This window comes from Rhipicephalus microplus, chromosome 6, assembly GCF_043290135.1.
Source record: "Rhipicephalus microplus isolate Deutch F79 chromosome 6, USDA_Rmic, whole genome shotgun sequence".
NCBI classification, from domain to species: Eukaryota; Metazoa; Arthropoda; class Arachnida; order Ixodida; family Ixodidae; genus Rhipicephalus; species Rhipicephalus microplus.
The window spans coordinates 128,591,239-128,618,119 of record NC_134705.1 but is presented as its reverse complement, the minus strand read 5'-3'; positions in this window follow the sequence as shown (position 1 = coordinate 128,618,119).

The following is a 26,881-nucleotide window of genomic DNA, read 5'->3' as shown; positions in this document are numbered from 1 at the left end:
AACGTACCATTAGCGAAAAATCAATATGGCCAGAAACTGGTACATTTATTGGCATAAAAATGTAAAATTACATGCCATTCGAGCGAGAACAAGCGAAGAACGTATTTTTCTAGATAAAAAATTACTATCTTCGGCAGATTTAATCTGAGCATGTACAGACGCTTTAGCCAAGTACACAGCCAGTAGATGTATTCTTACATAAAATGTTTTTGTTTAGCCTATTTAGGTTGTTAACATTATTTGTGTTATGACTTTCCTATTTAGGTTAAAACGACAAGTATCGTTGTTCTCTGCTCTACCTCCTATATCTCGTATGAGTTTGATATGGTTGTGTGTCTGAGTGTGTATTTATGAATGTGTGCGTCTATCTATCTATCTATCTATCTATCTATCTATCTATCTATCTATCTATCTATCTATCTATCTATCTATCTATCTATCTATCTATATATATATATATATATATATATATATATATATATATATATATATATATATATATATATATAGTGCCGCGCGCTTGATCTGCCAGCGCAAAAGAGGCAGACGAAGTGGCAGTTCCCCTCGTGCCATTGTTCTGTTTTTGGCTGCGCTGAGCCGACCGCTCTTCGGACTTTTGTGAGGACGCCTTAAAAACGTCTCCTGTCTCTTTAACGTGACATTTTAATGGTGGAGGTGCTGGGTAACCTCACCTATGCAACAGACTCCTTCTAGCAGCCGGAACGTGACCCAAAACCCAGAGCTTACGCCGGTACACCGTTTCAGTCGGAGGATTCGAGGACTGTCCCCCGAGTTTGTGCCTCACAGTACAAGTACGTCGACTGGTATGGAGAATACTGTTGCTGTCACCGCTTCCCCTACCGCTGGAGCCGCCGCTGCTCCAACCGCTGCACCCGCAGCTGCACCCACTCATTACACGCTACAAAAACCACGTGTTCCGAGTCCCTTTCGTGGTGGCCTCTATGAAGATGTGGAAGATTGGCTGGCTGAGTACGAGTACGTAGCGGATTTCAACGGGTGGGACGAAGTAGCGAAGCTCAAGAATGTGTACTTTAGTCTTCTGGATGGTGCTCGCACATGGTTCCAGAACCGCAAGGGCCTCCTAACGTCGTGGCATGAGTTCTGTCACAGGCTCCGCGAAACGTACTCGAGTCTCGATCGTCGAGAGCGCGCTGAAAGGGCCCTCCAGTCCCGCATGCAGATGCCTAATGAAGGTGTGGCTACATACGTGGAGGATATGGTTCATCTGTTCACTCGCGCCGATCCAACCATGCCGGAAGACAAGAAGCTGCGACATTTGATGCGAGGTGTGAAAGAGCAGCTCTTCGCTGGACTCATTCGTAGTCCGCCTAGAACGGTCGCGGAGTTCCTCACTGAAGCCGTCGCCATGGAAAAGGCGCTGCAGCAGCGGAACCAGTACGATCGGCAAGTGAATGCTACCTATACCACCGGGCTAGGCTCGTTCCCGACCGACGTGGGAGCGCTTCGCGAGCTGATACGTTCGGTTGTTCGCGACGAGCTACAACAGCTGCAACAGCTGAACCAGGCGCAGCAGCAGCCTTCCACGAATTGCATCGCCACCATCATACGTGACGAAGTTCAGCATGCGCTCGGCACACCTCGCCGCGAGACACCAACGCAGGTTGCTGCACCACTTCAGGCGTTCGCAACTTCAAGTGAACCTCTAGGGGTGACCTACGCAGACGTATTGAGACGCACCGTTCCGTCGTCCACGACACCATCCCCAGTGAGTGGTTTCCAGCGCACCACTTATACCGACACGTTCGAACACAACGCACCTGCACCAGTCCCACTACCAGCCGCAACCCCGTACGCCACACTGCAGTCCGCACAGGTGGTCCCTTATTTTGCAGACACTCGACCCGTCATGCGTAAATCCGACATATGGCGCATGCCCGACCGACGACCGCTTTGCTACCACTGCGGTGAAGCGGGTCACCTCTACCGAGACTGCCAGTACCGCCGACTTGGGCTGCAGGGTTTTCCTGCCAATTCACCCCGCCCCCGGTTTGGACAGAGACCACCAGAAATTGAAGATTTTATCGCTCGGCAGAACGTCCCACTCAGGCGTCAGTCGCGCTCACCGTCACCGCGGTCGTCATCTTATTCAGGCAACGGAAATCGAAGGCCGCAAGGACGGTCTCCGAGCCCTCGCCTGGAAAACTAACGCCAGCGACCTTTCGAGGCGAGGCCGCTGATTCTCGACGTGATGAAGACCTCGCCCTCCAATCGACGCGACATCGGACCAACGGAAATTCGACTACGCCGGCGCCTGTATCCCAGCTGAGCGACTTTTCAATGGACATACCTGTGCTGCTCGACGGTCGCAATTTAACTGCCTTAATAGACACTGGTGCTGACTACTCGATTATTAGCGGACAATTGGCACGTACCTTGAAGAAAGTGATAATGCCTTGGACAGGATCGCATGTACGTACAGCTGGCGGACATGTTGTAACGCCGGTTGGTTTGTGCACGTCCAGGCTACAAATACGAGGCTGCACGTTTTTGGTCAGCTCCATCGTGCTACGTGACTGCTCCCGCGAATTAATTCTCGGCCTCGATTTTCTTCGGGAATATGGCGCCGTAATCGACCTACGGCGACGCTGCATTTCCTTTTCGACAGTCAACGCTACGTCAAGGGACTCCAACCGCCGTACAACCGCCCTCCGTGTTTCCGACGACAGTGTCACAATACCACCTCGTGCAAGTATCCTAATTCAGGTGACTTCCGAAGGAACCAGTGACGGTGAAACAGTGGCAGAGTGCAACGTCTCCCTGCTGCTGGCGCTTGGAATTTCTGTGGCACGAGGCATCATTGACATTCGGAACGGTACAGCCGAGGTCATGATTACAAATTTCACCAATGAGCATCGTCACCTTTTCCGGGGCACTGCGGTCGCCTACGCTGAAGCCTTGGAGGACGTCATTGAGTGTTTTGCCTGTGAAGACAGTAGCCGCAATGGACAAACCGTAATAGATGTTGACATGAACAGTGCACTGCCAGAAGAGAACCAGAGGGCCTTGCGAGAGCTATTGTTTGAATTCAGGGCGTGCTTTGCTCAGTCGTCTAAAGTGAGTCAGACGCCAATTACACAGCACAGGATAATCACTTACGACGACGCAAGACCTATTCACCAACAGCCATACCGCGTCTCGCCGACAGAACGCGCAGCTATCAAGCAGCAAGTGAAAGAAATGATCGACGACGGCGTTATCCAGCCTTCGAACAGTCCCTGGTCCTCACCGGTCGTTCTGGTTAAGAAGAAGGACGGTACGCTTCGCTTCTGTGTAGATTACAGAAAGCTCAACAACGTCACAAAAAAAGATGTTTATCCGCTGCCGCGTATTGATGACTCGCTTGACCGACTACGACGAGCGAAGTATTTTTCTTCCCTGGATTTAAAGAGTGGCTACTGGCAAATTGAGGTTGATGAGCGCGACCGCGAAAAAACCGCCTTTGTCACGCCGGATGGCCTCTACGAATTTCGGGTGCTACCGTTCGGACTCTGCTCTGCGCCAGCTACCTTCCAACGCATGATGGACACTGTGTTGACTGACTTAAAATGGCAAAGCTGCCTTGTGTACTTGGATGATGTGGTCGTGTTTTCAACCAGCTTCTCCGAACATCTGAAGCGACTACGACAAGTACTTGAGGCGATTCGGACGGCTAACCTTACGTTAAAGCCGCAAAAATGCCATTTCGGTTACGAAGAACTAAAGTTCCTTGGACATGTCGTAAGCGCAGAAGGCGTCCGTCCTGACCCTGAGAAAACCGCCGCTGTCGCAGCCTTCCCGACTCCTGCCGATAAGAAAAGTGTGCGGCGGTTTCTTGGTCTATGCGCGTACTACCGGCGCTTTATAGGCAATTTTTCGAAAATTGCCGAACCATTAACTAGACTCACTAGAGACGATACGCCGTTCGTTTGGAGTGCTGAACAAGAATCAGCATTCACAGAGCTTCGGCTTCGCCTGGCATCACCACCTGTTCTTGGACATTTCGACGAGGAAGCCGAAACAGAAATTCATACCGACGCCAGTAACGTCGGTCTGGGCGCGGTACTCGTCCAACGGCAGGAGGGAATTGAAAAGGTTATCGCCTACGCAAGCCGAACCCTAACACGCCCGGAGTCAAACTACAGTACCACGGAGAAGGAGTGCCTTGCTGTCGTGTGGGCAATTGCTAAGTTTCGACCTTACCTTTACGGCCGTCCATTCAGAGTAGTGACGGATCATCACTCGCTGTGCTGGCTTGCGAACCTCAGAGACCCCTCCGGACGACTGGCAAGGTGGAGCCTACGTCTGCAGGAGTACGACGTCACTATCGTGTACAAGTCCGGTCGTGCACACGAAGATGCGGACACGTTGTCACGCGCGCCAGTTGAGCCTGCCGCTCAGAGCTTCGAAGAGGACTGCCCTTTCCTTGGCTCCGTAAGCGTAACAGACTTGGCTTTACGGCAGCGAGCAGATGCTCAATTGCGACCTATCATTGAACATCTAGAGGGCCGCAACGTATCACTGCCCCAGCATATAACTCGCGGATTGTCATCCTTCTGCTTACGACAGGGCGTGTTGTACAAGAAGAACGCAGCCGCCAGCAACAAAACTTACCTGTTGGTCGTCCCCGCAGAGCTGCGTGAGGAAATTCTATTTGCCTGCCACAACGAGCCTCCATCGGGCCATCTGGGCATCACCCGAACCATCGCTAGGGTACGAAAGTCTTACTACTGGCCGAAACTTGCCGCTTGCGTTAAACAGTACGTTCAAGCCTGCCGCGAATGCCAGCGCCGAAAATCCCCATCTGTTAAGCCTGCGGGATTACTTCACCCTATCGAGCCACCCAGAACACCCTTCGATCAAGTCGGCATGGACCTCCTGGGTCCGTTTCCCTTGTCATCTTCCGGCAACAAGTGGATAATCGTCGCTACAGATTATCTAACCCGCTATGCTGAAACTAAGGCGCTTCCTAAAAGCACGGCTTGTGAAGTTGCTCAGTTTTTCATCGAGAGAATTGTATTACGCCACGGTGCTCCATCCTGTGTCATCACAGACCGAGGAACAGCGTTTACAGCAAGGCTCCTTGAACAAGTTTTTCAGTTAAGTTACTCCACGCATCGCAAGACAACAGCGTATCACCCTCAGACAAATGGACTGACCGAGCGGCTTAACAAAACGATGACTGATATGCTGTCTATGTACATAGACGTACAGCACAAGACGTGGGATGAAATACTGCCTTACGTAACATTCGCGTATAATACCGCTACGCAAGAGACCACACGATTCACTCCGTTTCGTCTTCTATACGGTCGGGACGTTCAGACGATGTTGGACGCAATGCTCCCATGCGACATTGACAACATCGAGAATCTCGACGAAGATGCTGAGTGTTTCGTGCAACGAGCCGAGGAAGCACGTCAACTAGCCCGCGTAAACATCAAGAAACAACAAGGCGTCGATGCACAGCGCTACAACCGCTGCCACAGACAAGTCGATTATAAACCAGGTGACCAGGTGTTGGTTTGGACCCCTGTGCGCTGCAAAGGTCTCTCTGAGAAGCTTCTCAGTCGGTATTTTGGCCCGTACAAAGTGCTACGACAAGTGAGCGACGTCAATTACGAAGTCCTTCCGGACGGAAGCCAACCACCCCGACGCCGACAGCTACGACCCGAGATTGTGCACGTGGTGCGGTTAAAACCGTACCACACACTGTGACAATGTTTTTTTTTTTACGATACACGCTTCGTTTAGCATCGAGGCGATGCTCTTCAGGGAGGAGGGGCAGTGCCGCGCGCTTGATCTGCCAGCGCAAAAGAGGCAGACGAAGTGGCAGTTCCCCTCGTGCCATTGTTCTGTTTTTGGCTGCGCTGAGCCGACCGCTCTTCGGACTTTTGTGAGGACGCCTTAAAAACGTCTCCTGTCTCTTTAACGTGACAATATCTATATATATATATATATATATATATATATATATATATATATATATATATATATATATATATATATATGTATATATATATATATATATATATATATATATATATATATATATATATATATATATATATATATATATATATATATATATATATTCTTTTTGGATGTTACTCATCTTGTATTTGAATGTCTCTGATGAACATTAGTGACATTTGCATGTTTGTATATGACCCCAATACTAGCCTTTGAATGAAGGACCATAGGGTGTTTGCAATCGATTTGTATTTGTTTCATGCGAATAAACTTCAATCAATCAATCAATCTATCTATCAATTATCATGGTGGCTCAACGATTGTAGCGCGAGAGTCCCCTCTACAGTTATTGTTAGGAAACTCCACGGAGAGAGGAACACGCCGGCACGTGACGCAACTGGAGATTGGCCGATATCGAGAACAGTCAACTACGATGGCAAGCCATGCGTGTCCGAGAGGTGTGACAATCGCACCCGTTCCGCACCGCCTGCTCCCGCACCTGTCAGGTATACGACGAAGAACGCGCAGCGGGAGGCAGTTATGCGCTCATAACTTCCAATTCCCAACGCGGCAGGAAGCAAGAAAAACAGCAAGCGACGCAGCAAGAACTAAGAAAAAGAAAACCACACAAACACGGCGGTTTCGCACACGCACACACAAAAAGTGTAGAACGCAAGAACCCATATGTCATTCATGACGCACACGTTCGCTGGAGTTTGGCGGCGCTGCAACTTGGAGACATTTACGCACTCTTCCTTTCTTTCCTTCTTTCCTTCTTTCTTTCTTTCTTTCTTTCTATCTTTCTTTCTTCCTTCCTTTCTTTATTTCTTTCTTTCTTTCTTTCTTTCTTTCTTTCTTTCTTTCTTTCTAAGAGTTCTGTGAAGCGCTAGACGCCTGGATGAACTCTCATTCGCATCTGCCATAGTTCGGAAATAAGCAAGAAAGGTTCCAGCCGGCGCAGATGCGGAGCTTAAAACTGTCGCTCGAAGGCACGAAGAATGAGTCTATATATAGAGCGGGTAAAAGAGATGCTTGCAATAGACGTGGCAGGCCTGCACGGAACGGACAACTATAAGGCACCTCAGTGTTTTGGTCTGATTTCAGTTTTTTTTAATACTATATTTGGCTCAACAGCGAGTGGCGGCAACTACCTACAAAAAAAAAGATCACCGCGACTTGAAATTTTCTCCAGAACATCTGCTCGGTCAACAGCTTCCTATTGCGTACGCCAGCATCGTGACGCAGGGAGTAACCTATGCAACGACTGCATGAAGCAGGCTGAAACGAATTTCTTTTCAAACCTCGGGGCTCAGGCACCTAACCCATCTAACCCCCGTATTCTAGAACGTCCCTTCACTCAACGCTCCACCTTCACTTGAGAAAGCCGATGGGAGCGCCGTCTCTAGGCACGGCCAGTCACTGCATATCAGCGATAATCTGCTGCGCTTTTTGAGTAGCGCAGCGTCATTTTTGAGCCGAGCTGTGGCGCAGTGCTCAACTCTGTCAAGTGAAGGGTGAAAGTCGAGTTGAGGAGCGTTGATGAATACGGGGGTAAGTTTAAGTTATTTTTTTTGCTTACCCTTATAGTGCACAATACCATAAACAGAGAACCTTGAGGTTGGGATAGTTGCCAATACATCTTCAACAACCATACAGCGCAGAACGACCAAATGACATGACAAAAAACTTGTCTCTGTTTTCTATCCTGTCCCTGGTCCACTCTGAGCGGGTTGTTGTTTTAAGATAAGTGCGGTACAGTACGCTGTGAACCAGAAACACACTTCCATGCATTTTGAAGGCAGAACAAGCCCTGCATTGCCTGGAAGCGACTGAAAAAATAAAAAAAAAACTAGTGTAACATCAAAATACGCGGCGATTGAAACGATATGAAATTTAAAGAAGAAAAACGCCTCCCAATGGTCATTCGCCGGTGTAATAAGCTCAGCTTTATTACTTTCTCCCCTTTTTGAAATATTATTCACACCACGACCGACACATCTGGCGGAAACCAAATCAGTTTCGATAACGGAAGTTGTACGCGTCATTCCGACGCGTTCAATATAACGGTTCTTTTTATTTAGTGGTTTTTTTTTTTGAGCCAGCATTAAGATATCTATTTGTTCGTTCTTTTAAGGCCACATAAGCTCTGGAGGTGTGAGCCCAATGCAGGGTGAACTGCACATTGGCCTAACCACACACACACAAAAAAATTAAAAATATCAAATCGACTTTGAAGTTACACTGCCATTTTATTCTTCTATACCAACATGTGGTTGTCGCTTTTTGACAGTTTTATTAATGACAACATAAAAAAAATGAACAGGAAGAAGGTGTGGAGATACGAGATCACATTCGAGAGATCGAGAGGAGCTGTTATTTTTGCCCAGTATGGTTTATCTAAGAACACAACTGTCATCGTCAGTCATGACAAATGCCATGCAAGAATGCTTAAGGTGATTTCGATGTTGAGCACACAGGTATATAAAAAAAGCAGAACAGCAGGGGTGCGCGAGTAGCCAGTTTCGCATTCGAATCAAACACAAATTGAATAGCCATGTTCCCGAGTCGAATAAGAATAGAATACCATTGCAATAGTTTTCTAATAACAAGTCAAGAATTTCCACAGAGGTCGTAGAATGGTATATAGTCGCGTAGTGCCATCGTTTTTGAAGCAGTCCAAGCAGTTCGGAAGTTTCAGCAGCTTTTAAATGTAACAAATGTTTTAAGCTCTTCCAAATGAACATTACGATCTATTTTGACTGACAAAAAACACCCCAATTACGTAAACTGGCGCAAGCTTTTATACGGCAGTCTTGGGAATATTTTGGAACTACAAGTTCAAAATGCCCAAGTAAAAAAGGTATTCAAATCGGGAATTTGTAAACAGCTTAAAAAAAAAAGCCGGAACTTTTCTCCTGGTCAACCTCTCTGTCTTTCACGAAACCTTTCTCTCTCAAGTTAAAACTTAAATATAAATATTTTTCAATATTCATGAGTTTGCGTCATCATTCATGTGAGGAACAGAATAGCAGATTCACAAATATGTCGCTTCGAAGGCGTTGGAGGTTCAAGCAAAGAACTTTTGTCCTATGACCAATCTAGCGTCGCTATTCGCCGCGAGATCAAGCGGAGTCGCCGCCTGGCAGCAACTGGCTGAAGCGTGCAAGTGCTCTCACGGCCTCCTAGATTGCAGGCGCGTGGTGCGCCCGCAATCTCGGAGGCCATGGTGCTCCGGGCGTCTCTGCTAGCCACGTTGTGTTTCTATGTGCGCGTACGTCATGCACGTTCTCAAAGTATGGTTTGTCCAGTCATGTCAGCACGAGCGTTATCGCTTCTGCGTATTCCTGAAATGACATAGGAAAACATTTGTTTTGCTCGGCTACTACTGCATTGTAATAAGATCAGCGAGTGCAACACTGAAGAGAGCTGTTTATTGTCGTCGTACCCTCCATTCACTATAATATTTTGAGAGTGGGTGCCGCTTTCTGTCTCAAGAATATCGCTAAATGTTCTTTGCATCCTACCAAACAAGATGACTGTTTAATGGCGCGTGAATGAAGCGCATTAACGACTCGGTTGTAAGAAAAAAAAAAAACGAGGCTGTAGATTACCTACTTGCGCGCTGTTGGTAGGTGTACAATTACGGCAATGTTGTTTCGTCGATCATGTCAGGAGCCTTTGTTGTGGTTTTCTGGCCGTGTTGTGGTTTTCTGGCCGTGGTACCACTACATAAGAGTATCACTATCACATGTGATACTCTTATGTAGTGGTACCACGGCCAGAAAACCACAACAAAGGCTCCTCAGATGATCTGTGAGGAGCTGTGACACGTCGGTACGTAAACTGCACTTAAAACAGAGTCACCGTGTGCATCCGCGTGGGTAGATTTGAGAACGCTTCAGCGAGCGATTTTTCAGTCCGCATACCTTACATGCAATGTTGTACAATTTCATTTACAACCTCATCCTTTTTACAGTGTCTTGAGCGTTTGTGTGGCGTTGTTAGTGACCGACGGAAGGCAGCGGACGTTTGCTGTCGAAGAAAAAAAAAATCATATACTTGCCCCATAAACAAGACCTTTGCTGTACACTGTTATGCACATAATCCATCGATGAAAGCTCGCTGATGAATTCTTATACAAGGTTTTTATACTTTTGGTGGTGAAAGAACGTGTGCGTATATGTGGAAAACGCAGCCCATAAGCTTTCTTGACTAGACTTATCGACTGTGACGCATTTCATGGTGAATGAAGAGAACGAGAAAAGAAAAAAAGGCCTTGCGCATAAGGTGCGAACGGTGGTACTGAATTAATGCCACAGATATGCGGGCTTTCTACGACCTTTCTTTCTCGCTGTTTGTTGTTGTATGCAGACGAGAAATAAGTAAATACGTAGTTCAGTCACGCTGCAGCAGTCCGTAACAGGCGGAACACAAGCTAACCACGTACAAACAACACTGAAAAGGCGTGATTCAGGGCGAAAGCGCGAAGACAGTCACTTCAGGGCGAGCATTCCTTTGAAAGGCAGAATGCGCTTTACTCGCGGATAATGGCAACTTTGCATAAGCTTCGTGCACCGATGTAGTAGACAGACACGTTGACATTACCGGTAAACTGAATTCAACGCATTTCATTCGCCGACGATCGGCTCAGAACGCACGCAACAAAGCACCGCAGCGTGTATTTGTATACGGACCGCCGACCGCTCATCCACGCTTACGAGGGGGCGGTGCTGCCACCCATAGCCCGATCTCGCCGCGAATAGTGCAGTAAAACCTTGGGCCTCATGCACTTGAAGAATTCCACTATGAAACCAAGGTCCATTACACCTATCTGTTCGAACGTATCGTTTCTTGATGTTTTTTTTTATCAGCGCTTTTTACTCGAATAATACTGGAAAAGTAATTGCGCAATTCGATTTGAATACCGAATACAATAGGGCACTATGCGGTTTGACTCAAAATTTTCAGATATTCGCACATACCTAAAAAAACTGAGTGTATAAGCTAAAGATATGTATACTGATGGCTTTAGAACAATTCTTTGTTTTTCTATCAGTGCTTACGCAGACTACAACGTTTTTTCATTGAATATATAAGATAGGTCGCCGCAGACGTTTCGCGACAGCGTTGGAACTAATGTCTTCCTTTCTGCATATATTCCGTCAAACTTCTTTTGCAATTAAAAGTCTAAGCTCGCAAAATATATGTCCTGCACGTGCTAGTAATTTTCAAGCCTCTAAGAAACCACCGCAGTATAAGTTGAACCGAGACAGCTATTTTATATAATGCAAAATTTCCAGAACAACGGCGGACTGTGGTCAGATATGGCGGCATTTTTTTTACCTTCTTTTAGTCTTTTCGTTTCAGCGAATATTTGACACTGTTATCTTATTCTCTTTTTCTTCTGCTTTCGACGCCACGGACAATTGCCTCAAACTGTTCATGCGGTGTGTTCGTAAGTTTGGGCAGTAACGATGAAATAAAGCTGGCGAAGCTTATGAAAATAAAAATGTTAAGTCTTGCCTTTAACTGCCTTCTCTTTTATTCATTTTTTTTTTGCCAATCAACCCTGTGAAACGAGCAAACCACCTCTGTCTCAATGTCACTTCAGCTCTAGAACTCCTCTCGTGAAAAGATGACCTCATCACAGAGACAAAACAGGGCGCCCGAACCAATCGAACATCTCGAAGAAAAATTATGCCGCATAATCAAATGCGCGAAATAGCGTACGTTATTGCTGCTCCACTGGATTATTAGATAATATCCGTGTATGGCATATACAATTGTCTGATAACAAATCTCAACGTTTCCATTTTTTTTTCTAGATTAGTGTAACACGCTTGTGCAATCGCGTCCCAGTCGACAAAAATTATCCAGAATTAAATGAACAGGTTAAAAAAAACAGGCTTTTTTGGTAGAAATTTAAAGGTAGAGAGCTCTCGCAGTTGAATGGGTGAAACCTGCCTAATCGCGAAAAGAATATGACGGTATAGAAACAACAGTTCTCTCGTTTGGCGCTGCATCAGTGACGCATTCCGCTGGCAAAACCGCCAAGCGCTCTCGTTCAGCTGGTTTGCGTAAACACCTTCGTTGCTTTGTTTTTTTCTTTTTTTTTAGTAAGCTTCGCCTCTTTGAGTGCTTTCTTCATCTCCGCCGCGGGCGCATGCCTTGCCCCTCGCGTCACAAGCATAACAGTCCGAGAGGCCTGCGCGAACGTCATACCACAAACGTCAACACAACAAACGCGCACTAACCTCTATCTTTGATGGGAGACTTGGCGCGAATGAAAAGGTAACGTACGATCGAATTGAAAGACTTACGAAGCGATGACGTCAGCAGTTCCCCACCAGAATCCTTCAAAGCAACTTGAATCGGCGGCGAGGAACACAGATATAACGCACAGTACGAACACCAGAAATTTCTTTCACGCCGGCGCGCACAGTCGGTTTATCCTCCTGTCAAGGTTTATCCTCCTGTCAATGAGCAAAGCAGCACTCGGCGTATCACAGCCACCACTAAAAGAAAATTGTCCGGGAGCCGCTTCGAAATCAGACGGAGGGCGGGGCAGGTACTCCTACGGTTCCTGCTGCAGTGCCGGAGGGAGCAGCGGTTCTTTTTCTCCACAGATTTCCTTCCTCCGAGAGATCGGTGAACTGCCGGCTCTCTGCGCGCCGTTAAATGCTACCGTCGCCTTCAAAGCGAGCGCCGCCGCCGAATGGGAGCACTAACACACCGACGCACGCACAAGCGCTGCTTGAAAACGTCCAGAGCACCCGTTGACCCGACGATCGACTCGCCGCACGCGCGTCGCCGTGTGACTGAAACATGGAGGCGAAGCGGCGCGCAAGAACACGTGGAGCGCGTGGCGCCCCCGACGCCATCGGTGACGTCGCGGAGCGCCGCGGCCAATCGTGCGCTCCCGTTTCCGCCGGCACTCGCACTCCGAGCGCAGCCGAGTATAAAACGGCAGCTCTGCTATGCGCTGCGATCGCAGTCCTGCGGTACTTAGCATTGCGAAGTACGCGTGCTCTCCAAGTGGGGGGCGCCCTCTAAGCCGCCAAGGGAGAAAAGGGGTTCTTTGTTCGTCCTTTTGGGGGGGGGGGGGGGGGTACCTGCATTGCCACAACCGTCACTCCCCAAAGAGCGAACGAATCGTCCTTCTGGGAGTAAATGTCATGGGACCAATGGTTAGTCCTCAGTAAGGAACAAAATGTCAGGGAGTAAAAGTTACGCCATTATGGGAGTAACTGAGCGCACAGGAACAAACTGTTACTCCTCATGGGACTAATAGTCACTCCATGTGGGAAAAAAATCAATTTATTACAATTTATTCTTGAATTACCGAGAACGTGGAGGTTGACGAATGCGTTTGACGACATATGCAATCAATACACAAGAAGTAAATTCAGAAGTATACTACGGAAAATTCGCGACAAATGCAAAGGATGCCAACTTGGGACCATTGGATCAGCAGTCGCGTAGGGTAACCACTATACCACGGCGCAGTATATAGCAGGATGGAAATCACCGAGGCATATGTAGGCACCGTCTAGCTGCGCGTTTCGCCATGTTGCTTAGAATAGCAAGACTCTTAAATAGACTTAAGCCTTCAGTTTTTGCGAAGCAAACACTCGTTGATGACATTCGTGAAAATGTAAAATGCGTTGAATAGGTACTTCTGCTCACTTCCTTCTAGCGCATTTGCGTGCTTGATGAGTGTATGCATGTATACATCTTCCCATATATGTTGCGGTTGCTGTGTCAAGCTTGCTCGCTTCTCTGAGTACACAGCGCGGTTTGTTATATTGTTCAGCGAAAATGTATCTTTAATGACAAAAATAAAGACAACGTTTAAAGAAACAACCAAGTTTACCCAGCGACTCAGGTCATTTCTGCACCATCGTGCGCACACATTAATTCAGCAACTTTCATCAGTACAAAAGATAGGATGGCTTGCCTACACTCTAGAAGAAACAATAAAATATGCATTATTTTATTGGAATGAATGCTGTCCAGCCGACTTCAGGAAGTGCACCTGCATCATCGACAGCTGCAAGATGTTGACTTTAGTCGGAACGCGCAACGCTTAGAGTAATCGATTTCCTGAAAAGGTAATTGCAGAAGCATTCTTATTTCCCATAGAACTGTTCGTGCACATGTAGTCACGTCCCATCATGTCAGTTCGAAATACCTCATCCGTAAAAAAGTGGTGGAAAAATGCCCCTTCACAGAACCTGTTATAATGCAGTCTAACACATCAGACCATGTTATGAAGTTCAAGAAGCCCGTTCTCGAGTTTGACGCTTCAAGCTTTCACTGGGATACGCTTGTGGGCCCACTTATCTATCAATGAAGCTTGCGCTTCATTTTATAAATATAACATTCAAAATTACCCAGCATCGCTGCAAACAAGTGTACTCGGCGAAGTGGTCACCGACTGTCTGTCTTAGCGGAGCCAAGCCAAGCTATATAGACATGCAATGTTAACAGCCAACCTTCATGAGTCATTTGTTTTCCTTGCAAAATATGCGCGGAGATTAGGTGAACTTTGTAACTCAGAGTCGCAAAAATTTCTGGTAAACAATGAGTATTTGTGCTGTATTGAAAATAAAACTATGTTCGAACAGCTGTACTTGCTACAGCTTATGTTGAGCCCTCATGAGGCTACCACATTTCGATAGCCTTGCCATCACGCTTGTAAACGTACAGGAGATGGGGCAGCACTAAATAAAGTTTTTCATTCCATTCAAGATAAAGTTTTTTCATTCTATTCCATGGGGAAGGACTCTCAAAGCTTTATGGCGCGAGCTCATCAACCATGTCGATTTTGTTCGTGAAGAACAGGAGTAATAAACAAACGGTGATTGTTACGTATCAAAAGCACACCGGTAAAATGTCGCGTATTGATGGCACTTTTGTTTACTCACCTCTAAGGTAATATCCCAGTCGGCGCGTAGCATTTTGGTAGCGTAGCGCTTCATTTCAGTTGGGGATCATGCTTGCCACAGCGGAAAGATGATTCAGTGTACCACAAGAGACAGTAATCAGAACAACGTAACGATAAAACATCTGCAACACACTGCTACACCAAGTAAGGTTATAATTCTCGTTGGTGTAGCTTGCCGAGAACACCAGGCCATGCATTTATACAGCTTGAGCACGAGCACCCTCTTTTGGTGGAAAGGAGGGGAAGGGCTTACACATTTGCCTATTTTTATGCTATATAAGCAATATTATGGAGTTATAGTTTATCGTTTGCGTGTTGGCATTACCGTGCACCAAATGTTCGTTGCGGGCAGCCTCTTATAGGTTAGCGGGACAGCGTTTACGTAGCTTACGTGCCCCGGCTGGGATGATGGCGCCACCTATCGGAGGGTTGAGAAGTAAGAACAGTGAAAAGGGAAAGAAGCGAGAATGTCTGCCTGTGTCTCCACGCGAAGCACTGTTACAAGTTTATTTTAGTATTAATAAAAGGAAATAATTATGAACCCCGTACCAAACGCGAAAACATTTGTGTTGCCGATTCGTTCACATCGAACTTGTAGTTAGACCTGAACACGTTCGAAATGGGAAGCTATCTCAAAAACTACGCCAGCTTATCCGTAATACTCAGTCGTCGAAGCTAACTGAAGGCAAGCGAAGCCACTTTAGCCAGTCGTTGGTAGCGAACAAAGTGAATCTTGCAACAACCATGCCAAAATCACTTCGAAGCGGGCGTCCGAGAGCGCCGCCATGCTTTACGTATACTACGTACACCTACGGTAACACAGTAACGTTAAATCTGAAAAATAGCGTGGGTACGGTGATCGGTACGGGCAACGTATACGTATCTGCGCGTTCGCACTTCGATCCCGGTACACCCGGTATCCCAATAACCCCGGTATACTATAACTATCACATTGCTCCTGACGTAGTTGCCATAGTTGTCACGACCATTACCTCTAAATTGAACTGTCAAGAGCTAATTTCTTTGCACCTATTTGTTTACGCACATACTGACCAATTCATCGAGGCCGCCACTGCTCCGGAAAGTTTCATGGGAGTAAACGTTGCTCCGTATGGTCTAACCGTTTCTTTTTCAGTTTTCACATGGCACCCTCGTCTTTCAGCGAATTCCTCCACGGACTAACTGTTGGTTGCAGGGACGAAATGCAGCACTCAGTCCTTCTATTTCGTTCCTTGGCTGCTTAAAGGGAGGGATGAATCATTGAGTAATTCTTCCGCTCTTGAAGATGCACGAGTTAAGAGTTACGATCAATTTCGGGTCAGCTGTTAAAATTGATTTGGAAGTTCCCGGCCACACGTTAACGTGTACGCAATGCCTCGTTGCTCAATGATAGCTATTGCTTAAAGAATTTTGCGCCCCTGACGGCAGCAGTATATGTTGCATCGAAAATTGCCGTCTGAGTTATCCACATCCCACGTGAAACCAGTAAGCTTTAATAACTACATCAGGTGTCTGTGCAGGGCTTTTCACATCATCATGTTTTAATTTTCAACCCTTGAAGACAACAGAATGGGCATTACATACGGGTGGGGAAGAAGTTACAGAGCTGCAAGGACGCCTAGTCGAGCAAATTCACGTAACAAAGCCCACCAGTGTTACAAGTACAGGGCACGCAAGAGAAAGCAATAGTTCAGTCAGAATGTTCGCTGAGAAGAGGTGTAGAACACAATAATGAGGGGGGGGGGGGGTAATTAAAAGAAAAAAAAAAGACGAAGTGAAGCTATCGACGAGTGTAAAATAAAGTGGTCTTGAAGGCACAAGTCATACGGGGTAGCAAACATATTTATCACAGCCTTTTTTTTTATCTTACAACGGCACAAGAATGAAAAAAAAAACGCTAAGAAAAAAGCTCAGTGAAATAGATTTAACAAAGAGCTTGATCTCTTTGAGCTTGATCTCTTTAACAAAAAGCTTGATCGCTTGATCTCTGATTTCAAGAGCAATCGCTTCAGAAAAGTTCTTCCATGTTCTCGATGGCTCTAAGAAGAAATTATTATCTAAAAGGAAATTTTGAAACATGAAGGTGTTTTACACTGTCGGAATTGAACAGGTGGCGAAAAGTTCGAGCGGGCAGAAATATGTATTTGGAAAACCATGTATGTGGGAAAAACTATAATATATAGAAAATGGTGCCAGGATCGTGCTACTATCCTTTGTCAAAGAGTGTATTTTCGCGAGATCACTCATTTCTCGAAGTGGAAGAAATAATGATGTATTGAAAGTTCATCGGTTTTACGCTCATCGGCACGCTATTCAGCTGGAGGCATGAAAATGACTTTGGATGAATGACTGGTTTCAGTCAGCGCAGAGTACTAAGGGAGGAGGCGTGTTGAGTTCCGCGGCGTAATGTGATGAGCACCCACCATTCCACAGAGTAACATGGTGTTCCAGAAAAATGCTGTGGGACTTCTTCAATACGACATTATCAAAGAACAAGAAAAATGATCACTTGGCTCTATCCTCTACAATAATCAAGTGCATGACTAATATCCGCTAACGATGCCTACCAAAAATACTTCATTAACCATTGAAATTGGAAGGGCGTTATTTTGGTCTACAGGAAATTAAGATGATAGCATGGAGTAGAGGAAAAAGTGCAGATCATCATCGGAATGTTCATGAGTTCACCCTTCAGTCTTCACCCTTCAGGCCACCATGTTGTGTATATTTTACGTGGGCCATGAAACAGTTGGAAGAGGGTGTTGCCGAGAGCTGAAAGGGCTATGCTAGCTCCGATTCAGTTTATTAGCGCCATCAAACGAGCTTCATCAAAACTGATTCGTCCCGATAGACGTCCAGGTGGCGTGTATTCATTTACATCCCTGTGAAATCTTGCAATGGGCTCAAAGTTCTCGATGTCCCCAGCTTCGAAGCAGCTGACGAAAGTTTCAACGAGACTTGCGATGCAGCGGAAGAAGCTAGGCATCCCCAGATTCGCACAGGCGGTGGTGGAGGAAAAGGAAAACGGAAGCCATTTTCAGAAATAAATTTCCGGAGCCCTCCACTACGGCGTCTCTCATAATCATATGGTGGATTTGAAATGTTAAACCCCACATATCTAATCAAAAGATATAGGGCTGTCATCCAGATGACAAGATTATCCGTGGATAACGTCTGAACAAATGTTTTACATTGCAATAAGGAGAAGAGAAAGGCACATACAAAGCCGGTACGCTGAATTGACTGTTCTATTGCCCTTTTTTTATACTTGAGCAAATAAATCTTTTGTTTTTTTACTCTCTCGCTCGCTTTTCTTTGTGCGAGCACCCGAGCCCAATGCCACTCTTGGTCCTTGTAACATATATTTACCTACAGAGTGATAATGATATATCAGATAACATGATAACAGTGCTGCTGCTGATGACAGCGGTTGTCTCCATCCTAGCACAAAGAGACGAGCACATATCACTCTGAAGTTTGAGCTCTTAGCTGTCGTTCTCTTGAAAAGCAAGACAAAACACAAAAATCACGTGACACGACAAAAGAGCGGGCGATCGTCATACTGTCTAGTCACACTATATCCACCACTATTGGAAAGTTTTTTTTTTCCCCATAAAGTAAGTAAGTACAGCAAGTAAATGATGGAAGTACCAGAGGTGAAGAAGTGTAGTTTATGTCGTACTTCATATTAGCAGCGAAAAAAGAATGACGCTAGGCTTGACATGTACTACCCAGAGAAAATAAAGTACAGTCCATTATAGTTACCAAATGTACGCCAAGACATCGGAAATGCTGTCGAGAATGGTAGGGCATTAGGGGGGAACTATGCAAGAGGGAAGCCTGCAGTCATTACAAGAAACGAGGTTGTAAAAAAAACCGGAATATAAAAAAGAAGGTTTAGAAACGCCTCGAGCAAATTTTGATGACGATGGGCCTATGGGCTATGACCCACGGTACCCCCCCCCCCCCCCGGGTAAAGCCAAAGGCGTCGTTTTCGTAATGCATATATGTTGACATACTTTCTGCAGCGCCAGCCTTCTTTGTTCGGGAAAGCATTTTCACCTGAACATATAAACGCTCACTGCATTTCTGAAAAAAAAAATTATATAATGTGGCAGTGTTTAACGGCGAAAAATAGATAATTAGTATAGTTACTGACGTTTATTTTTTTTACTCTGTTACAAAGCTCGAAAAGCCACGTGATGCGAATGAACATTAGAAGTAAGGCAAGCCATATAGGGAAGTGTGCCCTTTATTGCATTAGTAATGGCGTTGAGTGGAAGAGGAAGCAGATCTATCTATCTATCTATCTATCTATCTATCTATCTATCTATCTATCTATCTATCTATCTATCTATCTATCTATCTATCTATCTATCTATCTATCTATCTATCTATCTATCTATCTATCTATCTATCTATCTATCTATCTATCTATCTATCTATCTATCTATCTATCTATCTATCTATCTATCTATCTATCTATCTATCTATCTATCTATCTATCTATCTATCTATCTATCTATCTATCTATCTATCTATCTATCTATCTATTTATCATATATCTATATATTGATCTATCTATCTCTGTCTGTCTGTCTGTCTGTCTGTCTGTCTGTCTGTCTGTCTGTCTGTCTGTCTGTCTGTCTTTCTGGCCACCTACGTCTCTGTACTCTTCTAATGGCCTCCTTAACCTGGGTTAGGCCAAAATTAGCGTGAGAGAGTAAGAGTGTAGTATGACGAATATGTCTGGCTTGTCATGACCTGAATCATATCCCGTCAAAACCTTTCTTCCAAGCACATGTGACACGCACCGGTCTACAACGCACAGCACTACGGGGGCATGCCCCACAGGTGATTGACAATTTATATCTACATAGGAAAGGCGCGGACAGGTACTGCTAACTTAAATGAGAGTGTTAAGAAAAATCGACATAAGCAGCATTGTACCGACGAACGCAAAGAATAAAAATCATGTTAGCAGCAGGGATTGGAAGTGAAGGATTCCGCATGCAATACACACACGCCATGTCTCGAAACTTCTTTGGAAAAGACCCTACGCCGGCATAACGTTGGTTAAACGTCAATTGTTACTGCAGTGCTTGCTATCTAATTTTATAGGCACTACGTAAGTACTGTCATGATAAGGGAGTCAAGTCGGGTCAGTGCAAATTGTATACACAGGCGCTGTCGACTGAAGATTGTCCATAGCAGTATAGACAGCACTACGATCCTCGTAAGCACAAGCGCTACATATCAGCCTACTGCTTCTGGTGTTGGTAATACCCATGTTGCTGATGACATCACTATATAACTGCGGGCGTTGGTTATCTAAAATATATGAGACTGTTGAACAGATAATTTTAGCGTGCAGACTTTGGACACATCTCTATCGTCATTTCGCAAGGTTTCGCTCAATGAAAAATTACACCACAGTCGGCTTCCTTTCGCATGCATGCTTCACATAATATCAATTTCTATGGTATGTCGGATCGGCTAAATATTTGTTATTTACTGGAGTTCTACACATTTGGATTCGTGTATTTTTGAATTTGTGCTAACAGGTGGCGCTGATTTTTGGCTATCAACCAACGACAACGACACCGGCACCGGAATATCTGCGAAACGAGCTCTTTTTTTTTTTTTCGTCAAACGCTCGTTTGAATGCAATCGGCGCAGCCGGGGTAGAAACTGTAAGAATTGGCTTAAGAGCCGAGCACCGAAAGCACCGTACTTTGATGGCGGACGGACAACGCGCTATGAGCCTATTATTAAGCGGACAGATGTTGCAGCCTGCCGGTGTTTAGCAAGCGAAGCAAATCAAAAGATTTGGCAGCTGCGGATAGATTTTGCCGACAGGTTCTGTGGGGTGCTGATGAACTCATCCTAGCCAAAACAACGAGCACTAACATCTGTGAGTCACTATTTTGCACCTGAATTGCTCGGCCAGTGTACCGTACTTGAATAGTTCATATTACAAAAAGGAACGCTAAGAAAGCACGCATGCGCACACACACATAGCTACGTACGCACGCACACACTCACATAGCCGCACACACGCAGCTGCACGCACAGCCACAGACACACACATAGCCTCACACACACACACACACACACACACACACACACACACACACACACACACACCCGCACCCACACACACACACACCCACACACAGACACCCACACACGCGCACACGCACACACACACCCACACACCCACACCCACACACACACACCCCCCACCCCCCCCACACCCCCCCACACACAAACACACACACACACACCCACACACACAAATAAACACACCCAGACAACCACCCACACACACACACACAACACACCAAGACACCCACACCCCCCCCCACACACACACCCACACACACACACACAAACACACACAAACACACGCACACACACGCGCGCTCGTACACGCACCATGCTTCGATGGGCCACGAAGCACAGTGACACCGCAAGCTGAAAGACCACCTTCATCGAGACCGTTGTAAACTATCTCAAGGTACTTCTAGCAAGTACGTGTATACAACATGCCCGCGGTGACATAAATTATTGATACGTTATCAAGTTACGAAGCACGCAGCAGATATTTTCCATACGCCCACCTTGGTAGCTGAATGTATATTGCTGCTGCTGATGATGATGACGAGTTCTGGCGGTACATCAGATATAATATGGTGATGTGTATAATGTGGTTTATTAGGTATATGCATATTTAATTAACCTACAGCTTACTCTTCGTGTATTCCTGTTCCCGCTAATGAGAACTGTAATAAGTAGCAATTTTTAAACCACCCCCTCTTCACGCATTTGACACGGTGCGCGATTAGCGCGATTTTATATGAGTATACTTTCTAGCGAGGCATTAGACGTGACTTTACATCGGACAAGACCGCCGCGGCTTTTCCCCAAGAAGTATCAAGCACCAGAATGGCACTGTGTTAAATTACGTGACTGCAACACAGGACTCCCGTGCTTGATACCGGGTGGGACCTTATACTATTTGCTTATTGTGAGGGTAGGTTCGATGGCCGAGATGCCAGCGTTATGGGCCACCTTAATATGAGCGCTAGAGCGCAGCGGGGCCGTGCGGAGGCCCGGGCAAAATTCAATGCGCTGTGTTCTTCAATAATAATCTTCTTCTTCTTCTTCTTCTTCTTCTTCTTCTTCTTCTTCTTCTTCTTCTTCTTCTTCTTCTTCTTCTTCTTCTTCTTCTTCTTCTTCTTCTTCTTCTTCTTCTTCTCCTCCTCCTCCTCCTCCTCCTCCTCCTCTGAAATCACCTGTTGTGAGTGCGTCACAGCTTACACGTTAAAACGATGGTGCTGATCCTACGCACAGTGAATCTTGTGTGAAGCGTTGTGTGAGCGGCTTGCTGCGTTAATTATTTGACGTTGAACGCGACGCAGACTGACGTCTTTTGTAAGCTGAACCTGTGGCGCACGCATACCAAGCATACCGATCACCCGATGACGCCTATAGTAAAGGTAGTTTATAGAACTACGTAAGGTCGTTATTCGCGAGCGAGCGCAGACGTCAGTCGCATCAGGTGGGGGGGGGGGGGTGATGAACGACCCGGCGCGCTGCCGGTGCTCGTGGTAACCAGCGGCCGTCAGGAGGCTCCGTCGGGGTCAAGTCACGCTGGAGTATTCGATCAACACTGCTACCCGTGCTGCAGGTGCAGATCTTTTACCTGGATAGCTTACACACAAGATGAAGCCGTCAGCGAAACAACAGCACAGTCAAAGAACGTCAAGTGTATCAACGTGTTCGCTCCTATGCAGCACATTAAGGATTAAAACATGCGTCTGTAGCGTAGCAGCAAGTGCAACGGGCTTCGAAGCTGTAGGCCCCAAGCTCAACGTGGGTCTTTGGTAGGTAACTGTGATTGCGCACCCAACAAACACGACATGGCAGGCACGAACGACCGCAAACTTACAACTAACTTTATTTTGCCTTCGTAGGCAATAAATACACCCATCACTCACGTCGTATAGGCATCAACAGTCATCGAATTATCATACTCAGTAGATTGCAACAGTCTGCCATATCCGTCATGCCCTTGTGTTCTAAGTGCGCAACAATTGTTACCTACCATGTATGAACCAAATCGTCTAGCAGCAAGATTTATTGAATGAAATTATGTTGTCGCGCATGATTGTTTGTGCATCAGTTATGTTTTGGTTATGTACACTCATATTGGCCGCGAGGGCCTTCACTATAGAGAGGCCATCGCTGCGATCGTTTTGACGTCACAGATAGGATGCATGTGCTGGCCTTGCTGCGTAGTAGTTGTAGAATACGGCAGCTTTGCTTTCATGACACCGCTTGCATCATCCCCCATGGCTGCACTCGTTCTTAATCACAATTTTACGGTGCAAATTAGACATGAGAGTTCCACTGGGGACACTTGTTTGTAGTTTTCTTGCCCGTATTATCAGGTCTTACCGCTTCCTTAAAGGGCCACTCACCAGCAGGGCCCATACCAAATTTTAGTTAGATCGTAGAAGCTGTTGGGTGACCGATGAGGAACATTCTGCCACAAAAATTTTTCTAATCGGTTCATTACCAGTTGAGAAAGCTGTCTTTTTGAAGCGGCGTGAAACGAGGATGAGAGGAGACGAGCTCGAAACCCTTGCCACTCCTCCGCTTAGCCTTCGCAAGCCGAATCTCTTCCCCACCCTCTCCGGCATCCGACCAAGAGGTCACGTGCACATGACGTACCCGAACAAGCCCGACCCCCGTGCACGAGAGCATCGTTTTCTTTTCTTTTTTTTTTGTTAACATTTGATTGATTGATATGTGGGGTTTAATGTCCCAAAGCCACTATATGATTATGAGAGACGCCGTAGTGGAGGGCTCCTGAAATTTAGACCACCCGGGTTCTTTAACGTGCACCCAAATCTGAGCACACGGGCCTACAACATTTCCGCCTCCATCGGAAATGCAGCCACCGCAGCCGGGATTCGAACCCGCGCCCTGCGGGTCAGCAGCCGAGTACCTTAGCCACTAGACCACCGCGGCGGGGCTTTTTGTTAACAATGCAAAGTTATTTTGTGTCGTGGTCTACTGTTTGTTTCTGGGGGATAATTGGGAAACACTGGCTTAGACACTGTTGAATTGATAAGCACAATGAGTGCGCGAACGCGTAGGAGCGTTACACGGCTGTCGTCGGCTCGATGCGCTGACCGCGGGGACAGAAACGCATGCAAAACGCCGGCACATTAGCCCCGCATCTCGTTGCAATTCACGGGGAAAAAATGGAAACGGAAAAAAAAAAAGAATGTTCACATCCCCTTATTGCGTCTCATTATTTATATAGAAATTTATTAATCTCTTAAAGCAACAAATACATAAACTACGCATGTTGTAGTAAATAATTGTCGCCGTGTCACTTGTCCCTGTGGAGCATAGTCAGAGCCTAGTCGTCTACGTAGATGACCAACGTCACTGCACTGCCAGGTACGTAGTGCCATTCGTACGCGCACGTCATGCCCTCATTCTCTGGGCACGCGCCTAACAAAAGGAAGGGGAAGCAGTGTTCGTACCGAAACTTGAATATTTTCGCGGCGCGTAGCGTTGCCAGTTTCGGTATACGTGATCATGCGCGCCTCATCTACTCATTGCTCTTGTCAGCTCAAAAGTGTCAAACCTGGTGAGTGGCCCTTTAAGCACTGAGCTTAAAAACAAAGGGAAGCACGCACGATGTTCACAGCAAAAGCGCCGGAAACGCGGTGTTCTAGCAGACAACGCAACCCGGCGTCCTATGAGTGACGTCATCAAGTAGGTGGCGCCACGGTACATCCTCGAGGCCAATATGAACCCCGAAAGCGGGAGCCGATATCGCTGCTCTGCGCGGTCTTCGGTAGCCGTCTGCTGTCGAAAGCATTTCTTTGAAAAATGGGTGTTGGGAGCATTACTTCGACGGAATGTGTCAGATAAATTTTCAGATAAGTGCTCTTGACAGCAGACAGATGGTCACGAAACGGCGCAGACGCCTGAGTTACAATGACGTCATTGGTTCTTTTCATTATGCTCACGGGTGCGCAGATATTATATATCACCTAGATGTTCCTATGATTTGCTGTTTCCATCTGTCGGCTCCCATCTTGATTTTTGATGATTCGTCCAGAAATACTTCTCATGGTCTAGACCATTCGACAATGATACAGAGGGCAGAGAACGTTGACACATCGGTAAGAGACTGACATAGTAAGTCTGTGACCCGGCTCAGTGACAAACTCAGCACTGTAGTTTGTATTTTCTTTCCCGTGCCTGTTTTTTCGTGGAATGGAATGAAAAAACTTTATTTCAGTCCTGCAGGATGCGCTTAGCGCGTAGCGGGCGTCTTCCACGTAGGAACTGACAGGGAGTACTTGGCGGCCACTTCGTGGGCCTGCTGGACGGCCCAATGCTGGTCGGCGAGAAGTGAGCTCCTGAGGGACCTCTCCCACTTGCTTGAGGTAGAGTCGGGAGGAGTTGTTCTACACTCCCAGAGCATGTGTGCGAGTGTCGCTGTGTGTCCACATGATGGGCATGTGTCGCTGGGGTATGCATCGGGATAATAAACGTGAAGCGTGGCAAGGTTTGGGTACGTGTGTGTCTGTAATAGGCGTAGGGTTAATGCCTATGGTCGGTTAAGTTTCGGATGTGGGGGCGGAAAAATGCGGCGTTCCAGGTAAAAGTGCTTTGTAATTTCATTGTACGTAATTGGTGCATCCCGATTGGTATCCAACCCAGCAAGATGAGGTTGCCCTGTGGCAGCGCTGTCGGTAAGTGCGCGCGCTGCATCATGGGCTATCTCGTTGAGGTTGGATAGGGCACCCGGCACCTGGCCGAGATGGGCGGGGAACCAGATGACAGTGTGGTGCTTCAGGGCATTCGGGTCCGCATTGCGTAGGATACGTAACGCCTGGTCGGAGATGACTCCACGTTCGAAGGCTTTGATAGCCGGTCTGGAGTTGCTGTAGATGAATTCCCGTTTGCTGTCGAGCATAGCTATAGCTATAGCTACTTGCTCCGCTACTTCGGCGTTTCGGGTGAGGATTGTGGCTGAGTTAAGAGTCTGCTGCGCGGATGATACCGGGACCGTGGCGAAGGCTTGGTTGTTGCGATAGGCAGCGGCATCCACGAACGAGACGTTGTCCGCTTCCATGTCTATGCGCTTGAGAATGGCGGTCGCCCGCGCAAGGTGCCTGCCTCTGTTGTATTCGGGGTGTACATTTCGTGGTATGGGAGCGATCGTGATAAGGTCGCGGATTTCACGGGGAATCAGAGTTAACTCTGGGGGGTCCCTGGTCCTCGAGGAAAAGAAGCCGAGCTCGCGCAGAATATGGCGGCCCGCCTTGGTGGTAGTGAGTCGGGTCAATTGCACGCGTTCCTGAGCTTCGGCGATCTCTTCTAGCGTGTTATGTACGCCAAGCTCGAGGAGTTTGTACGTTGGAGTGGTGATAGGGAGGCCAAGGGCTCGTTTGACCACCTTGAGAATAAGTGCATTAAGTTGATCGCGCTCAGCACGTAGCCACTTCTGTATTGCGGCAACGTAGGTAAAATGGCACAAGACAAACGCGTGTACGAGACGCAGCAGGTTGTCTTCTTTGAGGCCATGGTGCCTGTTGGCTACTCTACGTACGAGTAGTATGGCATTCTCAGTCTTAGTCCTGAGCTTGTGTACTGTTTGGGTGTTGGTGTCACGGGACTCGATGATCTTGCCGAGGACCTTGATGGTGTCTACCCTGGGTACAGTACGACCATCTCTGGTGTGGAGGGTGATATTGCGTTCCGCCGGAGGTTTCCACCCTTTGGGCTCGGCACCCCGGCGTTTGGGCAAATATATCAACAGCTCTGACTTCGCAGGTGAGCACCTGAGACCGGTGTGGTCGAGGTAAGACTCGGTGGTGTCGATAGCCTCTTGCAGGGCGGACTCAA